The 21,426-nt window shown below is 58.0% G+C and overlaps 1 pseudogene; it reads left to right on the top strand.

The window, feature by feature from the left end:
* The first annotated feature begins 2,639 nt into the window (after nucleotides 1-2,639).
* On the top strand, nucleotides 2,640-20,429 carry LOC142049358 (dual specificity testis-specific protein kinase 1-like; annotated as a pseudogene).
* Nucleotides 20,430-21,426: the final 997 nt, after the last annotated feature.

The following is a 21,426-nucleotide window of genomic DNA, read 5'->3' as shown; positions in this document are numbered from 1 at the left end:
AGGTCCCAGATGACTGGAGGCTTGATGATGTGATGCCCATCTACAAAAAGGGCTGGAAGGAGGATCCAGGGAACTACAGGCCAGTCAGTCTGACCTCGGTACCGGGGAAGGTTATGGAGCAATTTATCTTGAGTGAGCTCACCAGATATGTGCAGGACAACCAGGGGATCAGGCCCAGGCAGCATGGGTTTATGAAAGGCAGGTCCTGCCTGACCAACCTGATCTCCTTCTATGACCAGGTGACCCACCTAGTGGATGGGGGAAAGGCTGTGGATGTTGTCTACCTGGACTTTAGCAAAGCCTTTGACACTGTCTCCCACAGCATCCTCCTAGAGAAGCTGGGTGCTCATGGCTTGGATGGGTGTACTCTTCGCTGGGTAAAATACTGGCTTGCTGGCCGAGCCCAGAGAGTGGTGATGAATGGAGCTAAATCCAGTTGGCAGCCAGTCACAAGAGGTGTCCCCCATGGCTCAGTGTTGGGGCCAGTCTTGTTTAATATATCTTCATCAATGATCTGGATGAGGGGATCAAGTGCACCCTCAGTAAGTTTGCAGGCGACACCAAATTGGGCAGGAGTGTTGATCTGCTCAAGGGTAGGAAGGCTCTGCAGAGGGACCTGGACCGGCTGGATAGGACTAAGGATGCCTGGGAGCAGCGTTCCCTGGGGGATGCCCAAACCCGCCAGGATGCCTCAGGGACCACCATCCCTGCTCCCACCCCGCTCACCTTGAAGACCTCGGAGAAGAAGCCGGCCCCTATCTTCTCGCAGTAGAAGTCGTCGATGCATGCCAGAGTGGAGACAGTGCTGCGCCTCCACCGCTCTGAGCACTGGCACCAGCGGGGTGGAGCCGGGGCCCACCAAGGCTCCAGCTCCGAGGAGCCAGACAGGCCAAGGCCAATTGTATGAGGTTTAACAAGGCCAAGTGCTGGATCCTGCCCTTTGGTCACAACAACCCCATGCAATGCTACAGGCTTGGGGAGGAGTGGCTGGAAAGTTGCCCGGAAGAAAAGGCCCTGGGGGTACTGTTCGACAGCTGGCTGAGCATGAGCCAGCAGTGACCAGGTGGCCAAGAAGTCCAACAGCATCCAGGCTTGTGTCAGCAATAGTGTGGCCAGCAGGAGCAGGGCAGTGATCATGCCCTGTACTCGGCACTGATGAGGCTGTACCTCGAATCCTGTGTTCAGATCTGGGCCCCTCAGGACAAGAAGGACATTGAGGTACTGGAGCATGTCCAGAGAAGGGCAACGAAGCTGGTGAAGGGTCTGGAGAGCAGGTCTTATGAGGAGAGGTTGAGGGAGCTGGGGTTGTTTAGCCTGGAGAAGAGGAGGTTGAGGGGAGACCTTATCGCTCTCTACAACTACCTGAAAGGAGGCTGTAGTGAGGTGGGTGTTGGTCTCTTCTCTCAAGTCACTAGTGATGGAATGAGAGGAAACAGCTTCAAGCTGTGTCAGGGGAGGTTTAGATTGGATATTAGGAACAATTTTTTTACTGCAAGAGTGGTCAGGCATTGGCATAGGCTGCTGTGAGAGGTGGTGGCTTCACCATCTCTGGAGCCCACAGGGCTCTAGCCCACAGGGTTATTCTCCCCTCCTGGGACAAGGAAGAAAACCCAGGGCTCCTGGTCCCTGGTGTTTACACTGTGTTTGGTGGCACCTGGAGCCAAACGCTGGCTAAAAAATGCCATGCCAGGACACACTCCATGTGGCTGCTTTTCCCAGCAGGGAAAGCAGCCAGAGCAGTGCAGGGCATGTGGAGCCAGCTGTACCACACAGGGAAACAGCTGGAGCAAAGCAGTCGTGGGGCAGTGCATGAGGGTTGTGGCAGCACAGGCAGGTGGATGACAAGGACAGCAGCAGCGAAATGTGTGGGATGAAGCAAGGGCAGATCCAGCTGCAGGGATTCCCTGGGCAGGAAGGACAGGACAGATCAGTCTCGGAGCAGGGAAAAGTCCCGGGGGGAGCAGGAAGCAGGAGGAAATGTGGGAGATCCCATGAAAGGGAGAAACATGAAGGGGTACAAGGAGGCACTGTCACTGACAGACTGCACTTTCCTGCTCCTCTGGAGGACAAACCCATACTGCCCCGAGGGACACCATCCAGGCAGGGGTGGGTGCACAGGGAGAAGCAAAGCCCCACATCCACCCAGCCTGGTGATGGCTGTGAGGAGATCTGAGCCTGTACCAATGGGGCCCATCCTGGCAGCAGCTGGTTGTAATGGAGAATTGGACCCATGACCCCATATGAGGTGGGGCTGGATATATGGGGAGATCAGATCCCCTATGCCCTTGGCCCATTTGCTCAGGAACTGGGTGCTATGGGGAGAGAGTCCCACATCTACAAGGTGCATCTGAGCAGGGCCCAGAGTAGGGGAGGTTCAGAGCACTGTGTCCATGGGGTCTGTCCAAGCAGTGCACGGGGAACTCAGAGCCCCATAGCCCATGCAGGCGTGCACAGAGATGGCAGCTCGGCACCCACGGGCCCTCCACAAGGGCCGGGGCTGGTGCATGTGGACATCAGGGCGTGCAGGGTCCTCGCTGTCCGCCGGTGCAGGGTGGCTCCGGCAGGGCTCGGCGGTGGCAGGTCCCAAGGAGTTAAGGGCTGTCCCCGCCCCGGCTCCACCCCGCCGGTGCCAGCGCTCAGAACGGTGGAGGCGCAGCGCCGGGCCGCGGTGGGGGTCAGGTCGTCGTCGAGCCGCCGCCGCTGAGGGCCCACGAGCTCCGTGCTCCCCGCCGAACCATCCGCCCTGCGCCGCCGCCGCTGCCACTAGCAACGCCCGGGGGTGGGGGGGCGGCGGCGCCCCGGCCGGGGATGTGAATGGCGCTGGGGGTGCTTGGCGAGACCGACATGGAGTGGGAGAAGCTGCCGCGGCGGCCCGGGGAAGGCGAGGGGGAGGCGGTGGGGCCCTGGCCGGGCTGCAGGCGGCTGTGTCCCTCCTCGTACCGGGCGCTGCGCAGCGCTGTCTCCGCTCTGGCGCGCATCGACGACTTCTACTGCGAGAAGATCGAGGCTGGCTTCTTCTCCGAGGTCTTCAAGGTGTGCGGGGCGGGAGCGGGGATGGCGATCCCCAAGGCATCTCGGCGGGTCTGGGCATCCCCCAGGTAGCGCCGCTCCCGGGCATCCCTGACCAGTTCCTCGGTGGATTGCAGGGGTGGGGTGGGGGTCTTGGCCCCCTGCCCCGGCAGCTGGGCGAGGGAGGGCGGGGGAGGGCGGGGAGAGGCGGTTCCGTGCGGCGGGGACCTGGGGTGCCGGGGAGCCCCATCCCCGCTGGGGGTGGTGTTCCTTCATCCCTCCGTGCAGGGGGAGGGGAGCGCCGGCTCTGTTTACAGCCCGGGAAGGCTGAGCGCTCCGAAGCGCTGGGGCGTGGGTCTCAGCGGGGCCGCGTGGGTCGCCGGGGCGCTGGTGGGGTGGTGGGCAACCCAGCCCCGGGGATCCCTGTCAAAAGCCTGGAGCCTCGACCCCGCCAGGCCCAGGGTGTGCCAGTGGCAGGGAATGCAGGCAATATTTGCAGCCAGTCCGAGGTGGTTTCCAGATTTGCTGGGCCTGCTCCAGCCTGTGCTGGGCAGCTAGATATGGGGCGTCCCATGGGAGCCCCCGTTCTCTCTGGGACTGCCAGAGCACGGATGCCCATGTGTGGCCCGCACCCTGGTTAGGGGTGCATGGGTGCTGGTGGGGAGCTCGGGGTCCCAACAGTGCAGCAGAGGTGCGTGGTGGCAGTAACCTACCAGTCCACATGATACTGCTGGGGCACAAGGGGCTGTGCCCTGCCCCGCTGCCACAGCCGCCTCTCCCTGTCCGAGGGGAGTTGTGTGCACACATTGTTTTCATCCTTGGTGTTGCTCAAGGCGTCACAAGCCATCGGGCAAGTATTGCCCTTAAGCCGTGCTTCTAGTGGCTTCATCCCCCTCAAAGAGCAGCTTTAGGTTGGCCAGGACCCCCACCACCTTCCACCACAGTCACTGGGTCCCAGGCAGTGCTGTATTGTGTCCCTGTGCTGGTTTTGGCTGAGAAGGGGTTAATTCTCCTCACTGTGGGGGTCGGCTACCTTTCCAGCTTCCCGTGCTCTGCCACGTGGCGGGGGGGGGCTGGGAGGGGCAGGGCCATGGTGGGGACGGCTGACCCCAACTGGCCAATGGCAGGTTCATTCCATACCATGTGACACCATGACCAGTATATTGAGGGGGGGCAGTGGCAGCACGGAGGCGGCGCGGCGTCGGGTCAGCGGGCAGTGAGCGGCTGCGGCGCGTGCGGTTCGTTTCGTTTCGGCGGTTCGTTCCCCCTCTCCCCTCCCTTTCCCCCTCTCCCCGGGGCTTTGTGCCTCTTGTTGTTCTCCTTTACATTGCATTTCTATTGTTGTTTCTTTTAATTTTAATTATTAAACTGTTCTTATCTCAACCCACGAGCGTTACCCTTCTGATTCTTTCCCCCATCTACCGGTGGGGGAGTGAGCGAGCGACTGTGTGGGGCTGAGCTGCCGGCTAAACCACGACAGTCTTTTTGGCGCCCAAGGTGGGGCTCAAGGGTTGGAGATAATAACAGCTGCTGGTCACAGCACCATGTTATCCTTTTTGCAGTTGGTGTTAAAGATTGGTGTTGGTTTGTTGAGTCTGCTGTGTTCTGCTGTGATTAGTAATGTTTTGCCTACAAGATTTGTTATACAAACACTCGTTTTCAGCTTTATCTGGTATTTGGGGTTTTTGCTGAAACCGTTACTGTACTTTGGATACCACCTTGTTGAGGCAATTAGCAATTATACCTCCTCCTCGGAGAGATTTTATATGGAGGAAATACAGAATAGTACCTTTGCAACTTTGTTCTATGATGCCTGTGCCTTTGTTACAACAACCTCTTTGTATCTTGAACATCCTTGGGTGGTTAAGGGGCACTTATTGTTAGTTTTTGGGCATGTTGTTTTGGTTTTGACTAAGCAATTTAAGAATATCACCCAGAAACCTGCCCCGAGGCTTGATAGTTACGAGTGGCAGGGCATGTGGGATAGCATGGGCAAATACCTAGGGCAGTGGGCACCCCCAGTGTTTTGGAGTTTCACCCCTGAACAAGTGCAGAATCCTAAAAAACTAGTAGAATACTTGGAGAAAGTATGTTGTTACCCTGGGAACTCCAGAGAGACACAGATAACTGCAACGTGCTGGGGCCTGGCCCATGCATACCGAGCCCTGCTCAACAGTATTCAGTGCCCCTAGGGGGAAGAGAATGTCTCTGGATTGAAAGGCAAAGTGACTGGCACTGTAGTCACTCCAGCCCTGACGACAGGCACTGCAGCCACTCAAACCCCCACAACAAGTACTGGAGCTGGCTCAGAAAATAAACCCGTACCAGTATCAGTTGCCCCCATACACAAGACGAAATATTGGAAGAGGACATCAACTCGCTTAGAATGGGATGATGAAGAACCAGGGCCATCACGGGGAGAGGAGGGAGAAGTAATACATGAAATAGAGACCACCTGATCCCTGTCCTTAAGCGAGTTGCGAGATATGCGAAAAGATTATAGCTGTCCTTCAGGTGAGCACATTGCCACCTGGCTGCTCCGATGCTGGGATAATGGGGCCAGTAGCCTGGAACTAGAGGGAAAAGAAGCCAAACAATTGGGATCCCTTTCTGGGGACCGAGGCGTTGACAAAGCAATTGGAAAAAAAACACAAGCCCTCAGCCTCTGGAGGCGACTCCTGTCGGGAGTGAAGGAAAGGCATCCCTTTAAAGAAGATGTTACATATCGCCCAGGAAAATGGACAACTATGGAGAAAGGCATCCAGTATCTGGGGGAATTAGCTGTGCTTGAGGTGATTTATGGTGACCTGGACGATCAACGGTCCTCCAAAGATCCAGATGAAGCCAAGTGCACACGACCCATGTGGCGGAAGTTTGTATGGAGCGCACCATCTTCGCATGCAAACTCATTGGCAGTAATGTCGTGGAAAGATGACGAGACACCAACGGTGGCAGACGTGATTGATAGACTCCGGGATTACAAAACAAATATCTCTTCCTCGCTCGTCTCTGCTGTAGAGAAACTATCCCAAGAGGTCCAGCAACTCAAAGAAGATCTGTCCTACTCCCCACCTCGACAGAGTAGTGTCTCAGCTGTTAGGAATAAGTGTCCTTTGGCTCAAAGAAGGGGATACACACGACGGGCCACCCTATGGTTCTACCTGCGTGACCACGGAGAGGACATGATGAGGTGGGATGGCAAGCCTACCTCGACCCTACAGGCACGAGTACATGAACTGCAAGGAAGAACAGTCACTCAGGGAGGCTCCTCCAGGAAAGCTGCTGCTCCAGTTTCCAGTGAGCAAGTCCCCAGACAGAGGAGTAGAAGTGCTGATTTTATTTCTAAGTGTAATAGAGGGACTCCTGATTCACATTTACAGGGAGCTGTGACTGCCATGATCAGGACTAGAGGGGCCCTGCCTCCAGCTGGGTGGAGGAAAGGGATAACCAGGCTTACTGGACTGTGTGGATCCGATGGCCTGGCACATCCGACCCACAGGACTATAAAGCTTTAGTGGACACCGGTGCACAGTGCACCTTAATGCCATCAAACTGTATATGGGCAGAACCCATCAGCATTGCTGGAGTGACAGGGGGATCCCAAGAGCTAACTGTATTGGAGGCCGAAGTGAGCCTAACTGGGAATGAGTGGCAAAAGCACCCCGTTGTGACTGGCCCAGAGGCTCCGTGCATCCTTGGCATAGACTACCTCAGGAGAGGGTATTTCAAGGACCCAAAAGGGTACAAGTGGGCTTTTGGTGTAGCTGCCTTGGAGACGGAGGAAACTAAACAGCTGTCTACCTTGCCCGGTCTCTCGAAGGACCCTTCTGTTGTGGGGTTGCTGAAGGTCAAAGAACAACAGGTGCCGATTGCCACCACAACAGTGCACCGGTGGCAATATTGCACCAACCGAGACTCTCTGATTCCCATCCATGAACTCATTCAGCAACTGAGGAGCCAAGGAGTCATCAGTAAGACCCACTCACCCTTTAACAGTCCCATATGGCCAGTACGGAAGTCTAATGGAGAGTGGAGGCTAACAGTAGACTATCGTGGCCTGAATGAAGTCACTCCACCGTTGAGTGCTGCTGTGCCAGACATGCTAGAACTTCAATACAAACTGGAGTCCAAGGCAGCCAAGTGGTATGCCACAACTGATATCGCTAATGCATTCTTCTCAATCCCTCTGGCAGCAGAATGCAGGCCACAGTTTGCTTTCACATGGAGGGGTGTCCAGTACACCTGGAATCGACTGCCCCAGGGGTGGAAACACAGGCCTACCATTTGCCATGGACTGATTCAGCCTGTACTGGAACAGGGAGAAGCTCCAGAACACCTTCAATACTTTGATGACATCATCGTGTGGGGCAACACAGCAGAAGAAGTTTTTGAGAAAGGAGAGAAAATAGACCAAATCCTTCTGAAAGCTGGTTTTGCCATAAAACAAAGTAAGGTGAAGGGACCCGCACGAGAAATCCAGTTCTTAGGAATCAAATGGCAAGATGGTCGTCGTCAGATTCCAATGGATGTGATCAACAAAATAGCAGCCATGTCTCCACCAACTAGCAAAAAGGAAACACAAGCTTTCTTGGGCATTGTGGGTTTTTGGAGAATGCATGTTCCAAATTACAGTATGATCGTAAGCCCTCTCTTATCAAGTGACCCAGAAAAAGAATGATTTCAAATGGGGCCCTGAGCAACAACAAGCCTTTGAACAGATTAAACGAGAAATAGTTCACGCAGTAGGCCTTGGGCCAGTCCGGGCAGGACAAGATGTAAAAAATGTGCTCTACACTGCAGCCGGGGAGAATGGCCCTACCTGGAGCCTCTGGCAGAAATGTGCCAGGGGAGACCTGAGCTCGACCCCATGGGTTTTGGAGCCGGGGATACAGAGGGTCCGAAGCCTGCTATACTCCAACTGAAAAAGAAACATTGGCAGTATATGAAGGGGTCCGAGCTGGTTCAGAAGTGGTTGTTACTGAAGCACAGTTGCTCCTGGCACCCCGACTGCCGGTGCTGGGCTGGATGTTCAAAGGAAACATCCCCTCTATACACCATGCAACTGATGCTACGTGGAGTAAATGGGTTGCAGTGATCACCCAGTGGGCTTGAACAGGAAACCCCAGTTGCCCAGGAATCTTGGAAGTGATTATGGACTGGCCAGAAGGCAAAGATTTTGGATTATCACCAGAGGAGGAGGTGACACATGCTGAAGAAGCCCCACTGTATAACAAACTGCCAGAAGATGAGAAGCAATACGCCCTGTTCACTGATGGGTCCTGTCGCCTTGTGGGAAAGCACCGGAGATGGAAGGCTGCTGTATGGAGTCCTACACAACAATTGGCAGAAACTGCTGAAGGAGAAGCTGAATGGAGCCAGTCTGCAGAGGTAAAGGCCATCCAGCTGGCCTTAGACATTGCTGAACGGGAAAAGTGGCCAGTGCTCTATCTCTATACTGACTCCTGGATGGTGGCAAATGCCTTGTGGGGCTGGCTGCAGCAGTGGAAGCAGAGCAACTGGCAGCGCAGAGGCAAACCCATCTGGGCCGACACATTGTGGCAAGATATTGCTGCCTGGGTAGAGAACCTGGTTGTAAAGGTACGGCATGTGGATGCTCACGTCCCCAAGAGTCGGGCCACTGAAGAACATCGAAACAAACAGCAGGTGGATCAGGCTGCCAAGATTGAAGTGGCTGAGGTGGATCTGGACTGGCAACATAAGGGTGAACTATTTCTAGCTCGATGGGCCCATGACACCTCAGGCCATCAAGGGAGAGATGCAACATACAGGTGGGCTCGTGATCGAGGGGTGGACTTGACCATGGATATTATTGCACAGGTTATCCACGAATGTGACACATGCACTGCAGTCAAGCAAGCGAAGCGGGTAAAGCCTCTGTGGTATGGGGGCTGATGGCTGAAATATAAACATGGGGAGGCCTGGCACATTGACTATATCACACTCCCACAAACCTGCCAAGGCAAGCGCCATGTGCTTACAATGGTAGAAACAACGACTGGCTGGCTGGAAACATATTCTGTCCCCCACGCCACTGCCCGATACACTATCCTAGGTCTTGAAAAACAAGTCCTGTGGCGACATGGCACCCCAGAGAGAATTGAGTCAGACAATGGGACTCATTTCCTAAATAGCCTCATAGACACCTGGGCCAAAGAGCACGGCATTGAGTGGGTGTATCACATCCCCTATCATGCACCAGACTCTGGGAAAATTGACCGGTACAATGGACTGTTAAAAACTACACTGAGAGCAATGGGGGGTGGAACATTCAAGCACTGGGATACACATTTAGCAAAAGCCACGTGGTTAGTCAACACGAGGGGATCTGCCAACCGAGCTGGCCCTGCCCAGTCAGAAATCCTACATACTGTGGAAGGGGATAGAGTCCCTGTAGTGCACACAAAAAGTATGCTGGGCAAAACAGTGTGGGTTCTTCCTGCCTCCGGCAAAGGCAAACCCATTCGTGGGATTGCTTTTGCTCGAGGACCTGGGTGCACTTGGTGGGTGATGCGGGAGGATGGAGAAATCCGATGAGTGCCTCAAGGGGATTTGATTTTGGGCGAAAACAGTCAATGAACTGAATGGCATAATGTGAACTGCTATATAATATTGTGTGTCACCTCTGTGTTGTATCAATGATATCAGAGTACGAGCCTCCCAACCCATGGAAGATCAACTATGAAACAAGCCGTGCAGCAATGACGGAACAATGACTAACTCGGTATGCAGCAACCCAACGCCACACACACCATCTCTCCCACCCTGAAAGACTGATACAACAGATGGAGCCCAGAATCATGGACTGGGTGAACTCAATGGACATTTTAATGGACATTTTACAGGGAAGATCCATGAACTAAGGGAATGATGTCTGTGTATTATGTTAAAGGATGGGAAGGGGAGGGGTGGTGGTTGGTACGGTTGTATTGCATCATATGGGACCTGGGCATGGTGTAAATGGTATGGAATAAGGGGTGGAGAATGTGCTGGTTTTGGCTGAGAAGGGGTTAATTCTCCTCACTGTGGGGGTCGGCTACCTTTCCAGCTTCCCGCGCTCTGCCACGTGGCGGGGGAGGGGCTGGGAGGGGCAGGGCCATGGTGGGGACGGCTGACCCCAACTGGCCAATGGCAGGTTCATTCCATACCATGTGACACCATGACCAGTGTATTGAGGGGGGGCAGTGGCAGCACGGAGGCGGCGCGGCGTCGGGTCAGCGGGCAGTGAGCGGCTGCGTCGCGTGCGGTTCGTTTCGGCGGTTCGTTCCCCCTCTCCCCTCCCTTTCCCCCTCCCCCTGGGGCTTTGTGCCTCTTGTTGTTCTCCTTTACATTGCATTTCTATTGTTGTTTCTTTTAATTTTAATTATTAAACTGTTCTTATCCCAACCCACGAGCGTTACCCTTCTATTTCTCTCCCCCATCTACCGGTGGGGGAGTGAGCGCGCGACTGTGTGGGGCTGAGCTGCCGGCTAAACCACGACAGTCCCCTGTGTGAGACCATGTTCCCATGTGCAGCACAGCTGGGCAGCTGCATCCCAGCAGGAACTGGAGTCCCTTCCCAGCCCTGGTGCTGTTCCCCACTCAGCAAGGAGATCCTGAGACCCGACTCCTTTGCAGCCATGGGAGAGGTGTCCTGTGAGGGACTGTAGCAGGCATGCAGAGGGATCCCTCACCTCCATGCTCCCTCCTGCCCCTGCAGAGCCATGGCCTCTCTGCTGGCCAGGATCCTGCTATTGATCTCTGGCTTGGAGCCCATGGCAGCACCTTGGAGCAGAGGGAGGCATTTAATGTTAGGCATGGATATGGCTCTTTAATAATGGATGCTCCCATGTCTTGGCCAGACCATGGTCTCTCCTTGCCTCGCTCTGTCTGCTTCCCCAGGCCCTGCAGGAGCCACAAAATGCTCCTTCTCCCACCCATTGTTCATGTGCTTGCGGGGCCACTTGCATGTAGGATTTGTGGGGAACGGCAGAGCTTGGGGAGGTGGGAGCAGGATCAGGCAGCAGGAGCTGATGTGTGTGCATGCCAGAGAGGAGGCAGGGGCAGGAGGTGGCCAGATGGGGCTTTGTGCTTGTGCGGTGGGTTGAGTCCAAGATCTCAGCAGGATGGTAGGGCAGGCCCAGGATCTGAGCTGGGGTTTGGCTGCCTGAGCTTGCAAGGAGGATGTGGCTTGGCAGGGCAGCACAGGACCCATTTTCCTCCCACCTCCCTTGTTCCTGCTGTGCTTTCCACGGCCATGGGCACTTGCAGCTCCCTCCTCCATGTGGCTGCTGGGTCCTGCCTCATTCCAGCCTTAGTGGGCATGGGGGATGGGGAGGGGACCTGGACATCTATGTCCCTACCCAGGTAGCTCAACTCTGGTGAGCAGCTGAGCCAGGGCCAGGCGGGGTGCTGGGGTACTGCCACTGGTCTCTGACTGTGTTCCCAGCGTTAAAGCCAAAGGGCTCAGTGTCTAAGCCCTGGTGTCCCAAGCTTGCCCCTGGGTTGAGCCTTAGCCTGCTCCAGCCAAGCACTTCTCTTGGAAAGGCTGTCTGGAGCAGACAGGAGATGCTGGTGATGGAAAGATGCCCTTTTCCATAGGGGTTGTTCCCTGCCAATCCCTTGCTGTGCTGTAGAGCTGGGCCATTTTCCTTTGGAACAGCTGGTTCCCATTGCCTTTCCCTGTGTGATTTCAGAGGCACCAGGCCCACCCATTTTCTCAGGTACATGGACGTTGCAGTGAGCTGCTTCTCCATCTCCAATAGACTGAGCAGATTGAGCCGGGTGTGTCTGTGCCAGACATTTTCTCTAGCCCTTAAACCGCTGTTGCACCTCTTCCCCAAATCCCTCTCTTTCCTGTGTGTGGTCTGCAGCAGACATGGGGGTTGCAGGCAGTATCCTGGCTTCACTCTCCCAGGGGCTGTATCCGGAGGTCTTCATTTATCCAGCTCTGTCCCTTATGCCCCACTGTCACACATCCTCCCAGAGATGCTGCTTCCCAGGGCACAGCCCTTCAGTACGCTCAGCCCAGAGCCCCATTTCCATGGTGCCAGGGTGGAGTTAGCAGTTCCCTGTGCTGCCACCCGCCTGTCTCTGCTCGCTTCCTCGCCAGCCTTTGAGATTTTCCATTTACTCCCAATTTACCAGTGCAACTAATGACATAACTCCCTCCCTCTTATTTGCTGCCCTTCATCAGTGGACCTTGCCTTGTTTTACAAAGGAGGGTGGAGCAGCATGACACAGACAGCACAAATGGGGAAACTAAGGCAGCCAGGGAGGAAGTAAATTTGCCAAGGTCAGCCAGCATGGTGAGGCCAGGAGCAGCCCTGGCCCTGCTGTTGCCACTCAGGAGCCCTAGGCACTGGAAACGCATTGTGCTGACTAGCCCAGGACCCACTGGCACCTCTCCTGCACTGTCATGGGGTGTGCTCTGGGCTTGCTGATGAGGGCTGGCAATGCCCTGCCACTGCGGTGCGACGCCAGTGCTGCCCCAGCTTCTGCTGTGCCCATGGTGCTGCTCCTGAGAGCATGGGAGGTGAGGACTACTGATGCTCAAGCGTTTGTTGGAAGCAGGCGCTGCATACGCTGTTCCTTTTGCTTCCCTGGAGGAAGCCTGTCTTGACCAATTCTGCTTTTTCTGTGATGAGCAGGTTTTACAGTTCCACCTAGTAAAAGACCTGTTGCACTATTGGGATTCCCGCAAGCTAAGACGCAGCCATTGCAGGCGACTCTGGGATTACCAGCAGTGTTGCCAACTCCCTTACCTGCCCTCCCGTTTTTTCCCTGCTGGGCTCCCTGTGTGACTGCCTTGCCTGCACCAAGCTGGGGCAAGGGGATGTGGGGTGAGTGGGGTAATATGTGAGCCTGGCCCTGGTGCAGGGGGTGCTTTGCCCTGTGTCTAGAGGGAGTGCTGACTGTGGGGAGGGAGCAGGCCATCTGCTCGCTCTGATTAGCATGCTCTTTAAATAAGACTTTAATTACTGCTGTTAAAAGAGCTCAGATCCCTTGTGCCCAGGCTGGGGCTGCAGCCAGCCCCATCCCATCCCCCAGGCCCGCATGCTAGCAACAGATGGGATGGGGACCAACATGCTTGGCTGCAGTACCCCCACGAGGTGCCCAACAGAGGGGCCATGCAGGGTGCTGGGGGCATCAGCAAGGGGCAAGGGCTCGCTTGGCTCCTGGGTGGGGGCCGGCGGCTTTGCCCCCACCCCCCCGCACCCCAGCATAGCTGTTCGGCTGAACTCAGCTCCAGGGAATGCGCTGGGATTCCTGGGCACCATGCCAGAGCACAGAGAGGCGAGGGGAAACACGGTTGTGGCTGGGGAGGCTCTGCTGCCCGTTCCTTTCCCTGGACATCAGAGGGGAAGGAAACCCCCTTAACACAGGGATGCGTCCTGCCTGGGATCGTGGCTTGCTCCCTCCGCTGCTACTCTGCTTCTGTGGCTGGACTGGGTAAACTGGCCAGCACATGTAGGAGGCCGCAGGGCTCCCAGGGGAATGTAACTCCTTCCCTGCCAGCCTAGGCAGGGGCTGTCCTTGAGCTGCAGAGCATGCAGGGGAGACAGCAGGATGGGGCCTCACAAACAAACTCAGGGCACTGGATGCCCTTGAGGAGGCTGTGCCCCATGTGCATGGGGCTGGGGCTGTCCTGGGAGCCCCTGGAGCCCTCCCTGACCCTGGGGATGGAGTCCTGGAGCAGGGTGCCAGGGCAGCACTGTGCCAGCCAGGGGCTCCTGGGAAGGGGCTTTCACCGGACCTTCCCTCCCCCAGGCTACAATTAGATGTTGTAGGGCTACACTTGGACCTAACCCAGCCTATTGCAATGGCAGGAGTCTTATTAACAAGGAATTAAGCCACAGGCATGTCCCAGCTATGTGGGGCTGAGCCAATGCCCGCCGGGGACTGTTCCCTGATGCTGGCAGGGACCCGGTCAGCCCCATGGCACATGGCCACTGAGTACCAGCATTGTGCGTGCTGCCCAGCATTCCTATCATGGGTACATGGTGCTGGAGCCTCACTGCCTGCAGCCATCCTGGTGGGGCTGAGCCTGCCTGCACCATGGAGCCAGGTCCTGGCACCTGGCAGCTGCCATTGCCAGCCAAACCAACCAAGCCAGTCCTGACAGCCCCGCATGGTGTAGGAAGGCAGCGCTGCCACCAGGCAAGCCAGGTTGGGAGTGCTGGGCTTTACTGGGCAGCACCCAACACTAGGGACTTGGTGGGGCTGGGGGGTCCCACTGGTTTTGTCCGCAGGGCCAGCAGTGGGGTGCTCCTGAGCAGGTTCTGGCCTGGACTGGGGCTCTGCGGGGAGCTGGAGGGGCCAAGGGAGACCCTGTCCACCCTGCTTTGGCCAGGCAGGTCCCCTCCTTAAAGCATGCACAGCCACAAGGGCCAGGCTGGGAGCCCCATTTCTGTGACTGGTGCTGCCTCCAGCTGCCCCACGTGTGGGGATAGGGTGGAGGGAAAGCAGGGATGGTGGAGATGGTGTGGGGGTGTTCCTTGCCCTGCCCGCTGGTTCAGGTGTGGGCCTGGGATGGGACTAACAGCAGTGCCAGGCACTGCAAGTGATGGGTTGGGGTGAGCCAGGTGGTGGGCATGGGGAGGACCTGGGGTGCCATTAGATGGGGCACCCTGGGTGCACATGGGGCTGGAGGAGTGTGCTCCCTGCAGCAGGGACTGTGCCATCAGCCTGGGACAGGCTCTTCCTGAGCCCAGGCACTTTGTCTGGTGCTCAGCGAGGAGGAGGCAGGCCAGGGGTCCTGGAAGGCTGGCTGGAGCTGGCCGAGAGGTGATGCAGATGGCAGGTGTAACCAGAGTGGGGTGCCCACAGGCAGGTGGCTGCTGAATTATTCAGAGCCTCTCCGTGAACTTAATGAGCTGGTGGTGGCACAGAGGTATTTGCCAGGCTACTGCCTCTCACTTCCACTCTACCTGGGGCAGGTTTGGCCTTGGTGCACCCAGATGTGAAGAGGACTCTTCATAAAGACCTAATTTCCCCCCCCCCCCGGGCCTTTTGGTGGTGGGGAGCTGTTGCCCAACCCCTGGGTATTGGGCACTGGACAGGTCCCCATCTTAGTGTGCACCCCAGGACACTCCCTGAAGCAATGCCTGCCATGGGGTGGGAAGAGAGCCCAGCACATCAGCCTCCCCCACTGTGATGGGGGCAGGGGCCAAGCTGAGAGCAGGATGAGTGGCACTGGGGACCCTGCCTCCAGCCAGCCCCTTGTGCTTTGCCTGGGGCACAGGGGTGTGAGGTCGGCCAGTGGCTGGCACCAGCACAGCAGCTTCGATCAGCATCGACTAAAAAGGAGAAGAGTGGAGAGCTGACAGCAGTGCTGAGGAATGCCTGCACCTCCATGCATGGCTTGGTGCATGCTGGGGGGCAGCTGGGACCTGCCAGGGTGTCTTCCCCCCCAGTTGCTGCTCCAGGAGGGTCCCATCCCACCACCAGCACCCGCTCAGGAGGGGACCCCCAGCACTGGCTCAGGCCCCTGGTGCAGTGCTGGGGCACGGGATCCCATGTCCATCCTTCATCCTGCACGTGCCAGGGGCTGTCGGAGGACAGGGGTGCCCGTGCTTGGCCACACATTCAGCTGCTGTTCCCTGCGGGGGGCCAGGCCCCCAGCTTGCATGACAGTGTTGGGCTGGGGACAGCTAAATATACAGCCTTGTCTGAGCGCAGTGCCCCACGGGGCTGGAGTCATGCACCAGGGCAGCGTTGGCCACCCCCGGGCCCTTTTCAGGGGCTATGTGCCCCCTCTGTCCTCCACCCCATGCTGGTGGGGTCTGGCTGGGTGGTACTGACCTGAAGAAGCTCTCCCTGGTGTGCCCCAATCCTGCACCTGCCTGTCTTTGCAGCAGGGTTGGGGTCACAGCTTGCAGGAGCTGCCATTGCTTCTCAGGGAGGGCTGGGCAGTGTAGTGTGGTGGAGGGAGTGTGACAAGCAGGATGCCCTGGGGAGGATGGGGTTGTGCATCATTGGCATTGGGGGTCCTTGGGGTGCTGCTGTGCTGGGAAAGCTCCCCCAACCCTAACAGTCCCTGAGGTTTCCCATACCTCAGGTGTGTGGGGCGCTTAGCTTCAACCTTTAGGGCTGGGTGTGGGTGCTGGGTGCAGGCTGGCATCTGGGGGCAGCTGTGGAGGCATGTGGGGCTCAGCTACCCCTGCACCCCCCTCCAGGTGCAGCACCGCCAGTCCGGGCAGATCATGGTGCTGAAGATGAACAAGCTGACCAGCAACCGGAGCAACATGCTGCGGGAGGTGCAGCTGATGAACCGCCTCTCACACCCCAACATCCTCAGGTAGGACCTGCTCCCCCACTGCCATCCCCAGTCAGAGCTGCTACTAGGGCTGGGCAAGCTCCTGGGGCTGGTCCCTGCCGCAGCCATCCTCAGGTCCCCTCTGTCTCACAGGTTTATGGGGGTGTGCGTGCACCAGGGACAGCTGCATGCGCTGACAGAGGTGAGAGTAGGGCAACAGCCATGAGTCTCAGGGTTCCTGCGGGCAGGGCCTGGGGAGGGGATGGCAATGGCTATGGGGACACTTTCTCGGCCAGTGGCACATGTGCAGGGCAAGGTCTGCTGGGGTCTGTGCTGGGGGGTGGTTGGAGGATGCGCTGGGGTGAGAGATGGGGACCCAGCTTTATGGGGGGGAGTGGGGACACAGTGATGCAATTGCCCAGCTCTTCCCATCAGTACATCAATGGTGGGAACCTGGAGCAGCTGCTGGACAGCCCTGTGCCCCTCTCCTGGTCAATGTGTGTCAAGCTGGCCCTCGACATTGCCTGTGGCCTGCACTACCTGCACTCCAAGGGCATCTTCCACCGTGACCTTACCTCCAAGGTATGGGGCATTCCACTGCTCTTGTTGTCCCGTACCCACGTTGCTGCCCGGGCACAGCTGTCAGGGGAGCAGGAGGCTGTGCTGTGCCCAGGGCATCCCAAGAGCAGTGGCTGGCAAGGCAGGGCTGGCACAGGTGGTGTGACAGGAGTCCTCCTGTGCCCCCAGAACTGCTTGGTGAGATGTGAGGCCAACGGCTACACAGCTGTGGTGGGTGACTTCAGCTTGGCAGAGAAGATCCCCACCTACAGGTGCGTGGGCAGTGTCTACCTGTCCATCCCCATCCTTGGAGTGGGGGGTTTACAGCCCACTTGGAGCAGGAGCTGGGGAGGGATGGACATTTGGGGTGCAGCTAGAAGGACAGAGATGGGGACGGTGGGGTTGGTCCTCATCGGTGGGGACTCATTGGACGGATACATTTGGGTCTGGCTAGGAAAGGATGGAGAAGGGGATGGTGTGGGTGGGGAGACATGAGTTCATGGGGTGCATGGAGGAAGGTTGGCCCAGAAAGGGAGATGGAGATGGCGATTTGGGCTGCCCCAGTGGGAGGATGGGAGGTGGGATGGGAGCAGGGGCCTGCAGGCGGCCCCTGATGTCCTGCCATGTCCCCCAGCGAGGGCAGCAAGAAGGAGCCACTGGTTGTGGTGGGCTCCCCGTACTGGATGGCGCCTGAGGTGCTGCGAGGGGAGATCTACAATGAGAAGGTGATATGCTGTGATTGCTGCATGCAGGGCTTTCTCCAGGCTTACACCACTGGTGGTTTGCAGGATTTGCGGCCCTGGGGGAGGTCAGGCACATGGAGGGAAGGAACTGGGCATCCCTCAGGAGCAAGGTGGCAGGGCCCCTAGTATGGCTTCACAGGGAGGAGGATGGTGTGGGTTTACAGAAGGGTGGGCATGTTGCTTCGGGTCTGCAGGGCCCCCCCCAGTGACTCCCTGCTCTCTGCAGGCTGATGTGTTTGCGTACAGCATCATCCTGTGCGAGACCATTGCTCGCGTCCCTGCTGACCCTGACTACCTGCCCTGCACCGAGGTGACTCCCTGGGACAGGGACAGGGAGGGAAGGCAGCAGGCAGCAGCACTGCGGCTAGGGCTGCTTCACCAAACTAGGGGGACCATCCTGTGTGGGGCAGAGCCCCATGTGCCAGAGCTGCCCCACGTCTCGGGGTAGGGGTGCTGTGTCCTAAATGTCTCCTGGCAGCAGGTGCTGCTGCCTGGGGAGGAATGCTCTCTGATGATAACTTGTCCTCGGAGCCCAGAGTCAGCCGGGGTGGGAGAAGGGGATGGTTGAATTCAGGCAGAGAGCAGGAGGGATCTGTGTCCCAGCATCCCCCAGCCTTGACCCAACTTGGGGTGCTGCCAGGTCTGCAGCTCTGGGTGATATGCAGTCAGTACAGCGGGTGAGGGAGGCCAGGCCACCCTGGGTCCCCTGGGCTATGTGGTGCCCCGGGGGACCCAACCTCACTCTCCCTCCTTTCCCTGGCACAGGATTTTGGCCTGGACATCACCACTTTCCACACCATGGTGGGAACTGACTGCCCAGTGGCCTTCCTCCAGCTTGCTTTCCACTGCTGCAGTGTGAGCCTCCCATCTCTGCTGCCAGGGCAGCCAGGCAGGACAAGCAGCCTTGCCTATGCAGGGGGAGAGGCAGGGAGCTGCCTTTGCTGGGCAGGGCACCCTGGGGTGCTGGTGGGGGTCTGCAGACCTCACAGGGAACCCCTCCTGCCCACAGATGGAGCCCACCTCCCGCCCCTCGTTCCTGGAAATCATGCAGTGCCTGGAGTGTCCTGCAGCACCAGCCGGGTGCTGAGGGCACTGGGGCCACCCTCTTCAGCAGTGGGGAGACCCTGCCCATGCCTGGGACAGCGGCCACACTCAATGGTATGTGGGCACCCCAAGGACAGGCCATAGGGGTATGCAAGGAGGGGGGCTGTGGGGTGTCCCATCCTACCCTGGCAGACATCAGGGCAGGAGACGGGTTGCATGAGGTCTGCAGGATAGAGCCGATCTCTGTCTCCCCCGCCCAGGGTGTGCCCCTGGGTTGTTGGGTGCCCAGCACCCTGTGGCACCCCATGCCAGTAGCTGCTGGCAGCTGGTGACCCACTCCTGTGCCTGTGCCCAGGGGTAGCCGGGCAGGCAGCCAGCCATGCTGAGCAGTTGCCCCTGCACAAGCTGGGGACACAGTACCTGCAGCCAGACCAGTGCCTGTCCCGCAGCCAGTCTGACATGTTCCCCCACAAATCACCCACCCTACTGCAGCTGCTGGAGCCTTATGGCAGGGCCAGGACCAAGGAGCTGCCACCCTGCATCAACCCCTTCTCCTAGCGTGAGGACCTGAAGGGAGGGAAGATCAAGCTCTTTGACACACCAAACAAGTTGGTCATCTCACTCACCTTCAATCTGCTGCCCCCTGCCCTGCTCCAGCTCAGCACCCCCGTGATGCCCAAGCCCACCATGGAGGTGCAGTGGGACTTCTTGGCCCCTGCCGCCACCCCCCACAAGTGCCACTCACTGCCTGCCTCCCACAAGCTGCCCCACCGAGGGCCTGGTGCTGGGCGTAGGGACCCCTTGTCCCATCACCAACCCCCAGCCCCCTGCCCTCCTCCTCCCCCGGCGTGGAGACAAGCCTCCCCCCCTAGCCCCGGGGCGGAGGAGCAGATGGACTGTGGCCCCAACAGTCCTGAGCTGCTGCAGGTCACCCCCAACAGCAACTTCATCTACACGGCAGCCTCGGGCACCCGAACCTGGCAGCTGGAGCCGCGAGCCCCCAATGGGCTCCTCTTCAACAACCACATGGTGGTGAGCAAAACCCTGGCTTGGGGCAGCGGGCTGGAGTACGGCTTCTCTAAGCTCAGCATCCCCTGCGCGGCAGCACTGGAGCAGACGGAGCATGCAACCATGCTACCTGAGCACGGCTCCAGCACCATGCTGGAGTAGAACAAGGTGCTGCCCTGCCCCAGCTACTGCCTAGGTCCCTTCAGCTTCAGCTTGGCCTCTGTCTGCCACCGGCCAACACCCAGCCCACCCAGCTACCAGAACCTCAAATGCAAGACCAAGAGCCTCCTCTGCCACGACCGAAGCTGCCACCAGAAAGCCCCAGGGCCGGTGCTGGCAGACCCCAGCCTGAAGCTGCCAGAGGCACAGTCCTAGTGCCCGGGACCCCTGGGGAGCAGGGCTGCATCCAGCCGCCCCTTGGACCCCCCCCTTGTGGCCGCAGCACCAGGCAGGTGCAGGAGCCCAGTGTGTCCCCGCAGTCTGTCCTCACTTGCTCAGCACCTGGTGGCCGCAGTGCCCCATGCTGTGGCCACCATGGTGCTGCTCAGGTGCCTGTCCTGCCAGGATTGACCTCAGGAGTCTGCAGGGAGCCCCAGGGGTGGGCTGGGTCCTTGCTGGGGACTGAAGCGCAATAACACCCCTGCCTCAGGCACGCTCCAGCACTGCCCCGGGCAGCAGGGCTGGTCCCCCGCAGGGCCCCCAGGACTCAAGCCCTGGATGTGGGATCCCTCTTCCCCAAGGGCCCACCCGTCTGCAGGCTCTCACCAAGGGGTGTGCAATGAGTCAGGAGCCCCTCATGGCCCCCTAGGCCATGGGGTGAATGAGGCTGGGCTGGTGGCAGAGGGATCAGTGTGTGTGTGTGTTGGAGGACCCTGTGGGTCTGGTGGGTGTCCCCATGCTTCCTCACAAGTGTGGGGAGCACACCCAGTCCCTGACATTAGGAGAGGTGTGCAGGGGGCTGGGAAAGGGGCGATGCCCATAGGGCAGTGCCCAGGGAGGATTGCCAGTGCTGGGGTTGGCCCCTGCCCACCCAATAATGAGGGCTGGGTGCTGAGCCAGCATGGCACCCTGTGCCCCCCTGGCACACAGGGTCAGGAGTGGGGTGCTGGCAAAGGGGCCAGGGTGCCATCCTGCCCAGCATCCCATCCCAGAGTCTCACAGGTGGCTGGGGGTGGGGAAGGGCCAGTGGATAGTGTGGCCAGGCTGCCCAGCCCCTGGCAAGGGTGGGAGCTGACTTTCCTCCCTCCTGCACAATGCAGTAGTGAATGCAAAACTTGTGGGTTTTATTATTATTAATAATAATGATAATAATTGCTTGTAATATATACCCAGCTTATTTAAAGTGTTCAATAAAAACTGAATGTCCCTGCAGCTTGAGCTGCTACTTCTGTCTCTCAGATGCATGTTGGATGGGGAGGGGAGCCCCACGCCAGAGGGTGTCACAGGCTTGCCCAGGGTTCCTGGGGTCCTCCCTCAGGGACCATGAGCCAGCCTGGCTCAGCCCCAGGTCTTAATGCCCCCAAAGTGACCATTTCAGTTGAAACAGCCTCAAAGTCCCATTTATTATTTAGGTTTGTTGGGTTCTTGCCCTCAAGTCTATGTTTGTGGTTGTACACAAGAAAGCAAAGAACAGACAAGCTGTGTCTCTTGCTACAAAGTGGGTTCAGCCAGCGGACAAGACATGCTGCTTCCAAAACACCTGCCTTTAACACCCTTTTTCTTTTCAAGCAAGCTAATTCACATAACGTTCAACTATATATGGCACACACGACCCCATAATAAACTGAGAGCATCTTCGCCTAGTTGAAC

This window comes from Phalacrocorax aristotelis, chromosome W (genome assembly GCF_949628215.1).
Source record: "Phalacrocorax aristotelis chromosome W, bGulAri2.1, whole genome shotgun sequence".
NCBI lineage: Eukaryota > Metazoa > Chordata > Aves > Suliformes > Phalacrocoracidae > Phalacrocorax > Phalacrocorax aristotelis.
Note: the sequence above shows the minus strand (reverse complement) of the source record. Positions and strands in the feature narration are given on the sequence as shown.